Source organism: Carassius auratus, chromosome 20 (assembly GCF_003368295.1).
Source record: "Carassius auratus strain Wakin chromosome 20, ASM336829v1, whole genome shotgun sequence".
In the NCBI taxonomy this organism is placed as follows: Eukaryota; Metazoa; Chordata; class Actinopteri; order Cypriniformes; family Cyprinidae; genus Carassius; species Carassius auratus.
In genome coordinates this window covers 5,326,402-5,339,914 of record NC_039262.1, presented here as the reverse complement: position 1 = coordinate 5,339,914, position 13,513 = coordinate 5,326,402, and the positions used below count along the sequence as shown (strand labels likewise).

Sequence of the window (13,513 nt, the reverse complement as noted above, 5' to 3'; positions counted from 1 at the left end):
TCAGGCTTGTTCTGTGTGTAAGCTATTGTGCAACAAATGCACCATTATAAAAAAGCAAAAATGCTGTGCATGATCAAACATTTAGGTGAGATAAATATATTTTTTTAAAATATATATTTTCCCCTCCACCACTCAAATGAAAAAATAAGGATATTAGTGTGTTACTGCTGAAACTTACAATTGTAATGTAAAAGTTTAGCTCAGTGATATCCATCTGCTAGTCTGCATTAATTAGGGAAAGTCCCTGCGACATCTGCACCCACGTTAAAGGGTGTTCACACACCTGGAGCTGTGTGAAAGACTTTTTATTATGGATGAGTGCTTTTTATTTTACTTTTCTTTTTGGACTGATGCACTACAACACATGCTGAGTGCCATTAAATAGCTTGAAAGATCAAAGACAGTTTTGAATATAACTCTGACTGGATTCATCTGAAAGAAGAAAGTCATGTACACCTAGGATGCCTCGGGGGGTGAGTAATTTATGGGCTAATTTTCATTTTTTGGGTGTAACCATTTAATTACTCTCATTCCCTGACATATGTATCTAATCCGGCATTTGCTGAGTCATTCGCTCTATGTGTCTTCTGATAGGTGGATAGTTGTGGGCGTGTGATTGAGGGCGTGGCCTGTATTAAGCAGGCGGGGTTTAACGGTGAAGCAGAGAATCGTGTTTCAAAGAAAAACCTGAACAGAGCGACTCCTCCCCTGACTCCACCCACCAAAACGGCACAGACACACCTTCTGGAGCAGACGGAGACTCTGCCCCTTCCACTCCACGGAAGAAAACGAGGGAGACGGAAACTCCAGCACCCGGAGCGCCGTGAGTCACCTGTCTATAGTCAGTCTGATCGACTTCAAATGTGAAATGTGTCAGAAAATACTATTTAGGATGCGATGAAAGGAATGGCACGAGGTGCTATTAGGGTGTACACTTCTCCATTTAGAATCGTCTTTCAGGAACAATTTAGTAAAAAACAATGACACACTCTTCAACTGTCAACATGTTTATAACTAGCTAGCTAAATAATAAATATTTGATTTAATGGAACAAACATTTGACATTAGCTATATCGCCCCCTTAAGTACTTCCACATTGATGCAGGCTTGCATCAGTGCTTTGGCCAAGTGTTTTCCATCTGTGTCAGTTTTTCCTTTTAGCCTTGTTTTCTTCTAAATGACCTCTGTGTTTGTCTTTCAGACATTGAAGAGGACGATACCAGCAGCGACACCAGCAGAGGAGAGGTGGGGACTCAAACAGTAAAATATTGTCGAATAAGGAACATAATACATTTTGAGAATCACATTTCATAAATGTACAAATTTAAAGGACTATGGCTACAATATTTAGTCAAAAATAAAATGGCTTTTTTATTTGATAAAAATGTATTTGTTTTTAGCAAGGAGTGTTTAAGCATAAAAATATAATAATGTTTTGTTTTACAGCACAACTGTAAAATTACAACACTAATTGCGAAACTAATATAAAAGAATATTAATTTCTTTGTTTTCAAACTATTATAATATTATATATATATTAGCAAACACACATACTGTATATATATATACCAAAAAAGCTTATGTTTCATTGACAACAGATAGATTATAAGTGCTTCTTATGACAAGTGTGGAAAGATGGTTGGCGCACGTTGAGTTCCCAAATGCATCGACCCAAACTCAAAACGAGAGTTTAGTGCGAAACAAGAAACTGAAATCACTGGATCATTAGCAAACACAGTGCTATGCTTCAATCTGAAATGTTCAGTGCATCTATTTATTTAATTAAATCACAGCTTTGCAACGTGATAACCACATTAAGTCATATCGCGATTTTGGTTTTATTTTGCTTGGAGAACTGGTTTAAATGTAAACGAATTGGTTATCTGGACCCAGTCGGGTGGTTCAGAAAAGTCTAGTTAATGCATCACACAGAATTAACCATCTGTGATTGATTAATCTGCTCCTGCTTGGTGTAGATCATGGGAAATAGACGACATGCTCACAAGAACATGAGAACATGCCAATGGAACATTTCAGGCTTAGTTTATGAGAGAGACATGAATGTGTAAAGCCGAAACTTGGCCCAAGTGGCACTGTGAGTCGTAACATGCCAAAGAAATGTGTTTACAGGCTGTTGAACACGTTACGGGTGTTTTATTAGGGCTACATATGCACTGCAATTCACAAACATACACAGAGTAAATAAAGCCGCCTACAAATTGGTTTACACTGCAAAACAAGTCCTTGCGAAAGTCCTAAAGATTCCTAAAGATCTCCTTGAAAAACATGTAAAGATCATGAAAGCATGAGCTGTTTGAGTCTGTAATTTAACATGTGTGTATTCCTAAGCAACTAAAAGAGTCGTGTTTGTCTTGTAGAGCGACGGGGGTCGTCTGAGGGGCCGGCAGGGCTGGGACATCAGTTTGAGGAGACGTCCCGTACAAAGAGAAACCTTCCAAGCCGGAGACCCCTATCACATCAGCCGCCGAGAGAAAGAGGAGTTGCTCGCCCGCTGGAGGAAGGAGAAGGTCAGAGAGACACCAGAAGTACAGTACCTTTTATTTACAATTATTAAAATCTTATAAAATGTTTGTATCATTGATGTTATTAGCATTTGTTTTTCTTTTAAAGGGGTCATGAACTGAGAAATCAAAATGTTCTTGATCTTTTGATATATTAGAGGTAGTTGTTGTATTAATTCTGTACGTTTCAAAAGCTCAAAACTTTCTTGTTAGTCTAAAAAACCCTTTTTTTAAGCCAGTTTGCCAAAAGGTAGTGGAATGTGCCATTTTTATGTAATAGTGTTGATAAACACCGCCTCCACAGAAGATGATCAACGCTTGCTTCTACATCGCTGCATCTTTAGCCCCGCCCACTGATTTGAGCACGTTGTGTAAATAACAAGAGCGGCAAACATAATAAACCGTAAACTTGGTTCACTTAATTTTACCGCTGATTTGTTTCCAAACAAGGCACAATTGGATGTAGGATTTTCAGAAAGACTGGAACTAAAAAACAATGCTGTGGCGACTATATTGAATTCGACAGTATGTCGCAACACAAGCACGAGTACCGTATTTTTCGGCCTATGAGTCGCACCTGAGTATAAGTCGCATCAGTCCAAAAATACGTCATGACAAAGAAAAAAATATATATAAGTCGCACTGGACTATAAGTCGCATTTATTTAGAACCAAGCACCAAGAGAAAACATTACCATCTCCAGCCGTGAAAGGGCGCTCTATGTCTTCAGTGTAGACTACACTGCAAAAGTACCTTAGCGCCCTCTGGAGACGGTAATGTTATCTATTGGTTCATTTCTCTTAGTTCATGTCAAATTAATTTTGATAAATAAGTCGCACCTGACTATAAGTCGCAGGACCAGCCAAACTATAAAAAAAAGTGCGACTTATAGTCCAGAAAATACGGTAATTGTTTTTATTATGTGATCACTACTGCTTTGTCTGTTATTACAGTATTTACCCATTTTTACCTATATGACAGCAGCGTCCATCTGTGAAGGCCAGAGACTGTCAAACATACACAACTGTTAGCCAATCATATAACTGGGCATTTACTAACGAGCGTTCTGATGGGGGTCAAAACAGGACAGAAAATAGCCTTTTACTTCGAAATAATTATGTTTTTTCAAGTAAAAATCTGTATAACATTATAAGTGGTCCACAGAGAACAGCAAAATTAAAAAAAAATTAGGCAGTTCACAACTCCTTCAGAATACATTCAACCCTTTACAGTCTATAAACAGCATTTTGTAAAAGCCAGTGAGCTAAATAATTTAGCATGCTTAATAATAATAAAAGTAAAATCATGGCACTTCCAATGGAAGTAAATTAACTGTGCAGATGTTCTTATTTATTGGTTAATTAATAAAAGTCTTATTGCTAAAATGTCAAGTTTTCATTTAATAAACTAGATTAAAATACTTCAGTTTTCTTGACTAAAACTAGACTAAAATGTTGAGACATTTAGGCCTAGTTTCACAGACGGGGCTTAGAGTTAACCTAGTATGAAACATAGTCAGTTCGGCATTTAAGCATTTTATAAAACGTGCTTAAAAAAAAGAACATTACTGGTGGCATCTTGAGAAAAAAGCACTGATATTTATATATTTTATTATATATTATATATATCAGTCAGTGCAAGTTTCTTTCATTGAAAAGCATGTAATAGACAGCTTAGCCTTGTCTGGAACGGTTAGTCGACCTTGTCAATAAATATATAAGGTTTACTTAATATGACTAAATATGATAAAAACTAACGGACATTTTACAAATAGAAAATAGCTGACAAAATCAACACTAGTTTGAGTTATGTTTTTCTGTCTGAAGATTAGTTTCTTGTTTTATTGCATGAATATCGTGCAAGCGTTATCAGATTTAACAGATTTATGAGGTAACTAGAAACCGTTAGGGATGGTAAGAGATTTTATCATGGTACCCTTATGATTAATGTAATGTTAGAGTCGGCAGGATATGGAAATGTACTCTATTTTCTGAAAGTGTGTTACAGATCTTATTGTGAACGATTCATCCGTGTATCTTTAATATAGATTTTTGACCTTAATGTTTAAATATCATAACTTGATTTTCTAATTCTCTCTTTAATGACATATGCTGTATTCTTTAGCTCACCTGAACCCCATTTCTTTTTCATACATCTTACATTCAGATCTACCTCCAACAATCAACGCATATATTTTTTTCTATTTTTATAATCCATTTACTTATGAATGTCACAATAAAGAAGAAAAAATATGTCGCTCCTTCCTTCACATTGCAGTTTTAAGTAATCGAAGTGTTTATGTTGTGTTTGTGGAATTGAAAAACTCTATTAATTTTTTTTTGCATTGCACTATGTACTTCCACTCTTAGTGCATTACTGTTAACCACATTAACCACAATTTTATATTAAATATATATTTTTAAAGCAACAAGTCAGAATAATTTTCCCTGCGTTAAATCCTGAACATTCCTTTAGAGACAAAGAAGAAAAGCGTTCAGTGTCTGCTGCTGAAGTTTGACACGAGTTGAGTTAAGGACGTATGGAAAACTCACATCCTTCAGTATGAGCTGCTGAACAATACAAATGAGTGTGTTTATAAGGAATGGAAAACAATTTAGTACAATGTTGATTGGTATGTTTTCGAAACTCTTGAGTTGAATGCATACTGTGCTGGTGTGTGTGTGTGTGTGTTTTGTCCATTGAAGTAAGTGGAAAGTGAACATCAGTGGAAAGTCAGTTGGGTTGGGTTCACAAAAATACGTCTACTTGTCTCACAGCCACTTGTGTGTGTGTGTGTGTGTGTGTGTGGTAGTAGTAGAGTGCTTGGCCACACTGTGAGGCCCTGTTTCCTGTAGAGGTGTGTGTGTTAAACAGGGCAAACTCAAACCCAGCGCTGAAGTGTTACTGATGTATTATTGTAGCTCTATTTAGTGGTTTAACTTTGTTTAGCATTTACTTCATATTCAGATAAGTCTCAAACATGTAAGTCATAGTTTTATATAGTTTGTGTGCGGCCTTCTGACAGGAATGGTTAATGGGTTTGCATACGTTTATGCAAATACATTTATCAGTGTCTGTGCCGTTTTATTTTAGCATCTAATTTATGTGCTACGAAGTTCCTCGGAGGAAAAACCTGACAGACTTTTGTAACTCTAGCAACTAGTTCTTCCTCAAAAGCTCTCAGTGAATCTTAACTTTATAAACATGACTTTTCCCCTGTCAGACTGATGGAAAGCGGTGCACCCAGACTCCTGAAAATTGCATAAAGCCCTGCTAATCAGATTTGAGCTTGCCATTTTGTGTTCAATATGCATCAAGCGGCCCATGAACGGACTCTGGGTGGTCCGTGACACGAGTCTCATACTGTAGTATAATACGACAAAAAATTATTCTGCTATCTGATGTGTTCAAGCACATGTGGATTTCGCTCCATAGATTTGCGCTGTATCATAAATAAACACCTTCGTGCGTTCATTTATGAAATATTTCCACTAATTTGATAATGCTTTCAGCTACCTATTAGAAAATAAAGGTTCCAAAGGGGGTTTTCGCAGTGATAACCATTTTTGGTTCCCTAAAGAACCATTCAATGAACAGTTAAAAAAATAATCGTTTTCAAATTCTGAAGAAACTTTTTTCCACTATAAATGACCTGGAAAGGAAACATTCCATGGATGTTAAAGGTTCTTCATGGAACCGTCAACCCCAATAAAGAGCCTTTGTTTTTAAGAGTGGAGTATGCCTAGCTGTGTTATGACCATGTTTTGGTGACCTAATGGGTAATATTAGTTAGAACGCTAAAAACAGCTCTAGTAATAGATAACAAAGGTGATCTGAATGAGTGTTTTGTGTGATGAAGTACTAAAGCGTGTGTTTATCCGGGGCCGTGGGGGTTTTCAGGGGCTGCCGTGTCCTCGGCTCACCCAGCGAGGGCGGTTTCTCTTGGGTCACAGAGACTCCGCCCACTGGAGCCTCTGGATCTCATCAAACTCTGGCGCAGCGCTGCTACGGCGCTTCACGAAGACCTGATTACAAACATGTGTGTGTGTGTGTTTGAGAGAATACTGCACGGTGTGTGAAGCGGTTTAGTTTATGAAGACACTATAAAAAATAACGTAATTATTAGTAATAGTGTTTTCTTTTATATTTCCTTAAGGAGTTTCCTCTGTGTGTGTGTGTGTGTGTGTGTGTGTGTGTGTGTGTGTGTGTCACTCTCATTCATTTCTAGGCTTATAAATCATGGCTTAATTGAACCTTTCCCTTTTTCTCAGTAACAGAGACCATCAAAATATCTAGTAAAATCCTTCCCGGGGAAAAATCAATCATTAACTAATCTAAACCACCCCCACAACACACACACACACACACACACTATTATTTTCTATTTTCTCTGGTCGGCGCACCGCTCTCGTTCAGCCTCTTGTTTTGCAGCGGATGCTCTTCTAGTCCCAGTTTTGCAAACCCCTCTGTGACCAATCAGCGCAAAGTCACGTGACCCACGATTCCCAAACAAAGTCATGTGCGCATGTCTCCCCCCTTTCTGATTTAAAAGTGTATTTTTGCCTGCATACACACATACACACACACACAGTTACCTGTTACCAGCATGGCTGATCAGACACAGCAGTGTGTGTGGGTATGTGTGCACTGTGTGAAAAGACACATTTACTGATACGTGTGTGTGTGTGTGTGTGTGTGTGTGTGTGTGTGTGTGTTTAGTACAGGGAATGAAGGTAGATAATGCTGACTTGGCTGTTTTATAAGTTTGTGTGTGTGTGTCGTTTTAAACCAAACATATAAACTGTAGCTCTATAGCTTTAATAGATACCAGTGTACACTGTGCAGTGGATACTATATACCGTCTATATACTGTCTATATACTGGCAAGGGTATGCATCACACTCTTAAAATAAAGGTTGTAAAACTAGGTTTATGTATGCAGCGGTATGATAGAAGAACTCTATTGGTTCATTAAATTACCTTTCATTCAACAGAACCATTTTTTCTTAGTCTGAAGAACATTTAAAAAATACTGTATGTTTAATGCATTTATTCATGTTTGAATGGCATTGATAGTCACTTTGAGCTGAAAAGGTTTAAATTGTCAGTGTCTACGTGTGAGGAATTTGACTGAATTCTCACACTATGATGCGATAAAGTTGAGTTTCCCAAACTGGGGTTCACGAACAGCAGGGGTTTTGTGAGAAGACTGCAGGCAACATTATACTGCATAATTAATTTAATATAAAAATGTAAGCTTAACAAAAATAAAACACTTATTAACAAATTGAAATATTTGTTTTTCCTGCATGTCATGTAACCGTTAACTGACATCATAGGACCACAAACTTGCAAATGTGTTGTTACATTATTGAAACATTACCTTGGTTGACTTACTGAATATTTTAGGTTCAGATGCCCAAAACGTTTGTGAATCTGTGATAGAGCAACAATTGATAAATCACTGATGTTTTGTCAGTTACTGGGTGTCTGTTTCTGTCACGTTGCACAAGTTAGTCCCACACATCATACGATCTCATCGGTCTAAAATCTGTATTAGCTGCATATTATACATCAAATATTTTCTGATTGGCTCTGAATTAGTTGTTGTTGGAAATGTATGGCGTTGCTGGTAAGGACACTGTGTAGAATTCGTTCAGTGTATTTAATGATAGTGCCAATAAAATCATATATATTTATATGTTTTCATTTCCTTATTATATTGCATTGATTAAGCTAGAGATATATGTAATGTATATTTGTATAAACAGTAACCTTAAAAAATTTTAAGTCAGTAAGATGCCTCAGGATGCCTCAAAGTGATCAAAATTGACAGTAAATGCATTTATAATGTTACAAATGGTTTCTATTCCAAATGAATGCTGTTCCTATGAGCTTTTCTAGTCATCAAATAATCCTGATTTTTTTTTTTTTTTACCGTTTCCAGCAAATCAGTAATATTTCACAGTATTACTGTTGTTACTGTATTTTTTTGATCAAATAAATGCAGCCTTGGTGAGCAGAAGAGACTTGTTTCAAAAACTTTAACTGACCCCAAACTGTGTTTGATAAAGTGTCCAAATGCTTTACGAAAAGGAGTGACATTTGTATAGAAATGAGCCTGAGAGACTTTAGGGTCATGGTGAGGTTGGGGTCAGAGGTCGTTCACGCCTAGGTCACAATCATAAAGCTCTCAGCTCTTGAAACTCGTCATAAAGCCAAGGGTCGTTCAGGTCATAGTGGGAGATGTTTACACACTTTCCACGAGAAGTTTGCAAATGGTTTCTATGTGTCGGCACATAGAAACACTGTGGCCATTTATAGCGCGCCAATGTGGACTGCAGCAGGAAATTAGGTAATCTGTTAAAGACCGCATTTCCCAGGGTGCACTGGGCCTTTTGCCAAAGGGCTGCTGGGTAACAACCAACACAACCACTATAACATCATGGAGACACGACTAGAAGAGGACAAACAATCTGATTCAGATAGTAGATCTGTTCCAAAACCTAGTGAGCTGCCTATTTAGGCAGTATTTTAAGGTGCGTTTCAGTTCGAATGAAGAAAAGATTCCAAAAGGTAGGCGGTGACGTTATGCTGCCTTCTAAAATTTTGGCCAATTTCTGAGACAGCATCGCATGAATTCATCACAAATGATGCGCTCCCAGAATGCACTGCTCATTGAACATTTCTGATTGAAAAAACAGATTAATTGAATTGAAAATTGGTTATTTTACACAATATAATGTGTTTGTTTATCATGATTATGTGTTATGTTGCAACATGCTAACGTCAAACTCTTTTTAAAGAGATGATTTGAGGAGACAGAAAAAAATAGATGCGAGAAATCATAGGGCTCAGTAAGACTTGAAACCATTAATTTGTGATAGAGAAGTAAAATTCTTTATTGCATTGTTAATAAATCTACCTAAATGCATCTATATTCATGCGAATCATTCGTGAACCAGCTTCACCTGCAGAAGAAGTGAGTATACGTTTTTTTTAATGAATATTTGCAAATCGCCTTTTATGATAACTTGCGGCTAAAGTTTACCATCTCTCAGAGAGCGGCTCGGAAGAGAGGGGCGGGGTCAGCAGAGCTCATTAGCATTTAAAGCGGCATGCAAGAAAACGGCTTGCTCTGAAAAGAGCTGTTTTTGACAGGGTAAAAAGGGTGGTTTTTTACACTACCACTGAGAAATGTTAACTAAAGTATGTTATAGACTTTTCATTAAGACCCTAAAGAATTATATAAATCTGTGGAAAATGGGCATCCGATGACCCCTTTAATAAATAGGAAGTTCGTTATAGCAGTCATTTATTTGGAATACATTTTCTTTTTTTATATTATAAATGTCACTTTTGATCAATTTAATGCATCCTTGCTGAATACAAATATTGATTTCTTAAAACAATAACAACAACGTTCACTAGGGATTGAGTATATGTGTGTGTTCATGTTCTTGAACTTGAAATATGTAAAGTTAATTACAATTCTGTAATCAGCACCACAGATGACAAAAACATGACACATTTGCATATGTGATGTGATATTCATTCATCTGATTGAGCTTTTTGTTCGGTGCGTGCCAAACAATTTGCACCCTGTTTAAACCTGTATTTAGCATCTGCATTTCAGCATTTTTGAGCATCTGAAATGGATGTCAATGCCAGGTCCATCTTCTGTTTCCATCCATCATGTGAAATGTATGCAGCACTGCAGTGATTTTATGTGTTTCCACTGACCCATCAAACAAGCCTGTCTTCTGTATTTTACGTCTCTGTGTTTCGGTGTGATTAGCTGCTCTGTGGTTGGCAGTTTAATGGGGTTGAAGGTCATATAAGGCGCTTGTATCCTTCCTGCAAAAGGTCACACAAGAGAAAACCAGCAGCTGCTCGAAGGAATCAAAGTTTCACTGTCTCACATACAGTCGATACAAAAGAAGCCAAAGCATTGAGAATGAAACTGTCTGGAACATCATGTCACATCTAACACTTTAGCATACTTTTATCAAGAGGGACTTTTATTAAGGAAGTAATATACTTTAAAAGCATATATGTAGTTCCAAATTGAATGTTAATATTGCATATATTTTACAATTATTACAAAATCTAATATATCGTTTAAATTTATATTAACAGGAAATCGGTTGAACTTAGAAGTGTTTTTTTTACCCACTTAAGTAGGATTTCAATGCATATGTATATGTTATTTCATAATAATGTTGGCTTTGAAATTTGCTTGTAGAATGTATTGGCAAGCATTTATGACTAACTAAAATATTCTTCGATGTCACTTCTACTGAAACATATGGCATGCATTTAAATATATTTGTAATTACACATGTTTAATGATAAAGTTGCAATTGAGTACATTTGAAATGTAATGATTAATTTGGGTTTGGGTTGTTAGGGTCCAGGGCAAAACTTATAGACTGGAGTCAAAAGAGCCAATCACCAAATGCTTGCTAGGTTGCTGTAAATGGTTGCTAATGTGCTGCTAGATAGTTACTAGGGTGAAAAAAATAGCCTGAACGTCTGACCGAATCAAAAGAGTCTCTATGATGTTATGGTGTTAACATATGACTGATTTATGCTTCCATATTGGTTGCAAGCATGTGAATAGAGAGTTTCCATGGTGAGAATTAAAGAGTACTCTCCAGTCTGAGTCAAAAGAGACCACCCACTTGCCTCTATAATGTTCCGAACCAGAGATATACCTCTCGCCGGTTTTTAAATGGAAGTATATGGGCTTGTTGCTAGGTTGCTGTAACTGGTTGCTAGGGCATGCCTATAAAGTTTAAATGTTACTATTTATTGGCTGCTTGCTAGGACATGTCAAATGAGACCACCCCCAAGTCTCTATGACATTTTGATGCAGAGTCGTGAGGACAGAAAGTTTGGTCCAATGCTAAATCAAAGGATTTCTTTTGCCCGATTTTTCATCCGTTGTGTGAGCATCATTTGCCCAGTTTCTAAAAAAATTCATAGCACACCTTTCCTCAATAAGCCACATGATTTGACTCCCCTTTCCTGGGTGTGTGACAAACAATTGCACGCCGAAGTTTTGTCCAGGATAATTATATGTATGCAAGATAACAATAGTGATGCTTTGCTTCGCAGGCATCACTAATGAAGGGAAAAAATGGACTTTAAAGTTAAAATCATAATTTTACATTATTACAAAGTATGCTTTTTAAAAGCATATGCAAAAGTCATGATAGTAAACTACACTTACATTAAAGTGGCATTTTAATCAATAATTTAATCACAAGTTCACATTTAAAAGAATTAAGCACACTTATTTAACTATAAAAAGTAGCTAGTGGAAGCTGTTGAGATATTTAAGAGATTTTGTGTGTAAGTTTTCTGTCTGTGGTTAGCAGTGCTGGATCTGTAATGTTGTTTTCGGAGTCATGGGAATCTTGTTGACATTGAGGACTCATCGGATACTGTAGATCAGAATCCGTCTGCCTTCTGCCAAATCCACAGCAATGCCTCAAATCTGCACATAATGAATCTTCATTAGACATACACTGCTGCTGGAAAGTTTGGGGTCAGTGAGATGTTTTTGAAAGAAATTTATATTTTTATTCAGAAAGGATGCAATAAATTGATCTAAAATGACAACTGACATGTTTATAATGTAATGAACGATTTCTATTTTGAATAAATGCTGTTCTTTTGAACTTTTTATTCATCATATAATCCTAAAAAAATACTGAAGCACAACTGTCCTCTTGAGCAGCAAATCAGCATATTAGATGATTTCTGAAGGATCGTGTGACACTGAAGACTGGAGGAATGATGCTGAAAATTCAGCTTTGCATAGCAGGAATAAATTACATTTTTATAGATATTAAAATAGAGACCAGCTATTTTAATTTGTAATAATATTTCACAATTTTGCTGTTCTTACTGTGTTTTTGTTCAAATAAATGAAGCCTTGGTGAGCAGAAGAGACTTCTTTCTCACAGTAAAAAATGCACTACTCCCAGGCTTTTGAATGGTAGTGTAACTCAACGTGCTTCTGCAATAAAGGACTATGAAGATGCATTTTCAATCAGAATCATCATTTAAATACACTTACATTTATACAGTTAGCCGATGCTTTTATCCAAAGCAGTTTGTCAAGGAGCCAACAGTATTCGTGATCCACAATGCCAAGCTTATTATTAGATTAAGAATATGGAATATGAATAAGCGGGTCTATGAACTGTTGGATTTCTACAATCCATGTAAACAAACATTTGTTTTATTGACTTTTCTGCCAGAATACCAATAATTTTGGAGGGATCAGAAGTCTAATACACACACAGAGACGTCCTGGTTCATGTTAGCTCAGAGTTTGTCCTCATATAACAGTAAAAACCTGCAGATTACAATTACCACTGTGATTTCAAATCCATATTTACCTAAACACACACACTAGTCTGTTGTCTTGCTGGAAACAGATGTTTAGATAAAGGTGTTTGTCGAGCAATATGAGTGAAAATCCTTTGAGACCCTGTGTGTTTGTGTCTGTAATTCACCTTGGTGTTTGTGTGCCTCTGTGTATTTAAGGAGGAGAAGGCCCAACTGGGGATCACCATGAGTGACATAATGGACGACCAATCAGCTGTGGGCTCTCAGAAGGAGGAGGAGTCAGCTATCAACCTCCCATCCACACCCACACCTCAGCAGCAGCACACTGACCCCGCCTCCCCAACGGTCGCCACGACGCCCGAGCCGCCTCCCGTCGCCTGCGGCAACAAAGTGATGACGAGATCCTCAGAGATGGATCTGGAGTATGAGGTGAATATTTGAAGAGTCAGAAATCATGTTTTTTCATTGTGTATTCCAATTAATCTCAATCAAACTGCAGTTGGGTTATTCTTATTAGGTTAAAAAATACAGACAAAAACAATAAAAACGTGATAATATAATAAAAAACATGATTTTTTTTAGAGGAGTTATCTGTTTTGGCAAATCATCTCTTCATTAGTATTGATGGA

At 36.9% G+C, this 13,513-nt stretch overlaps 1 pseudogene; it reads left to right on the top strand.

Moving 5' to 3' along the window:
* Positions 1-13,513, top strand: part of LOC113120659 (DNA (cytosine-5)-methyltransferase 3A-like) — a 45,586-nt pseudogene that overhangs the window by 14,712 nt on the left and 17,361 nt on the right.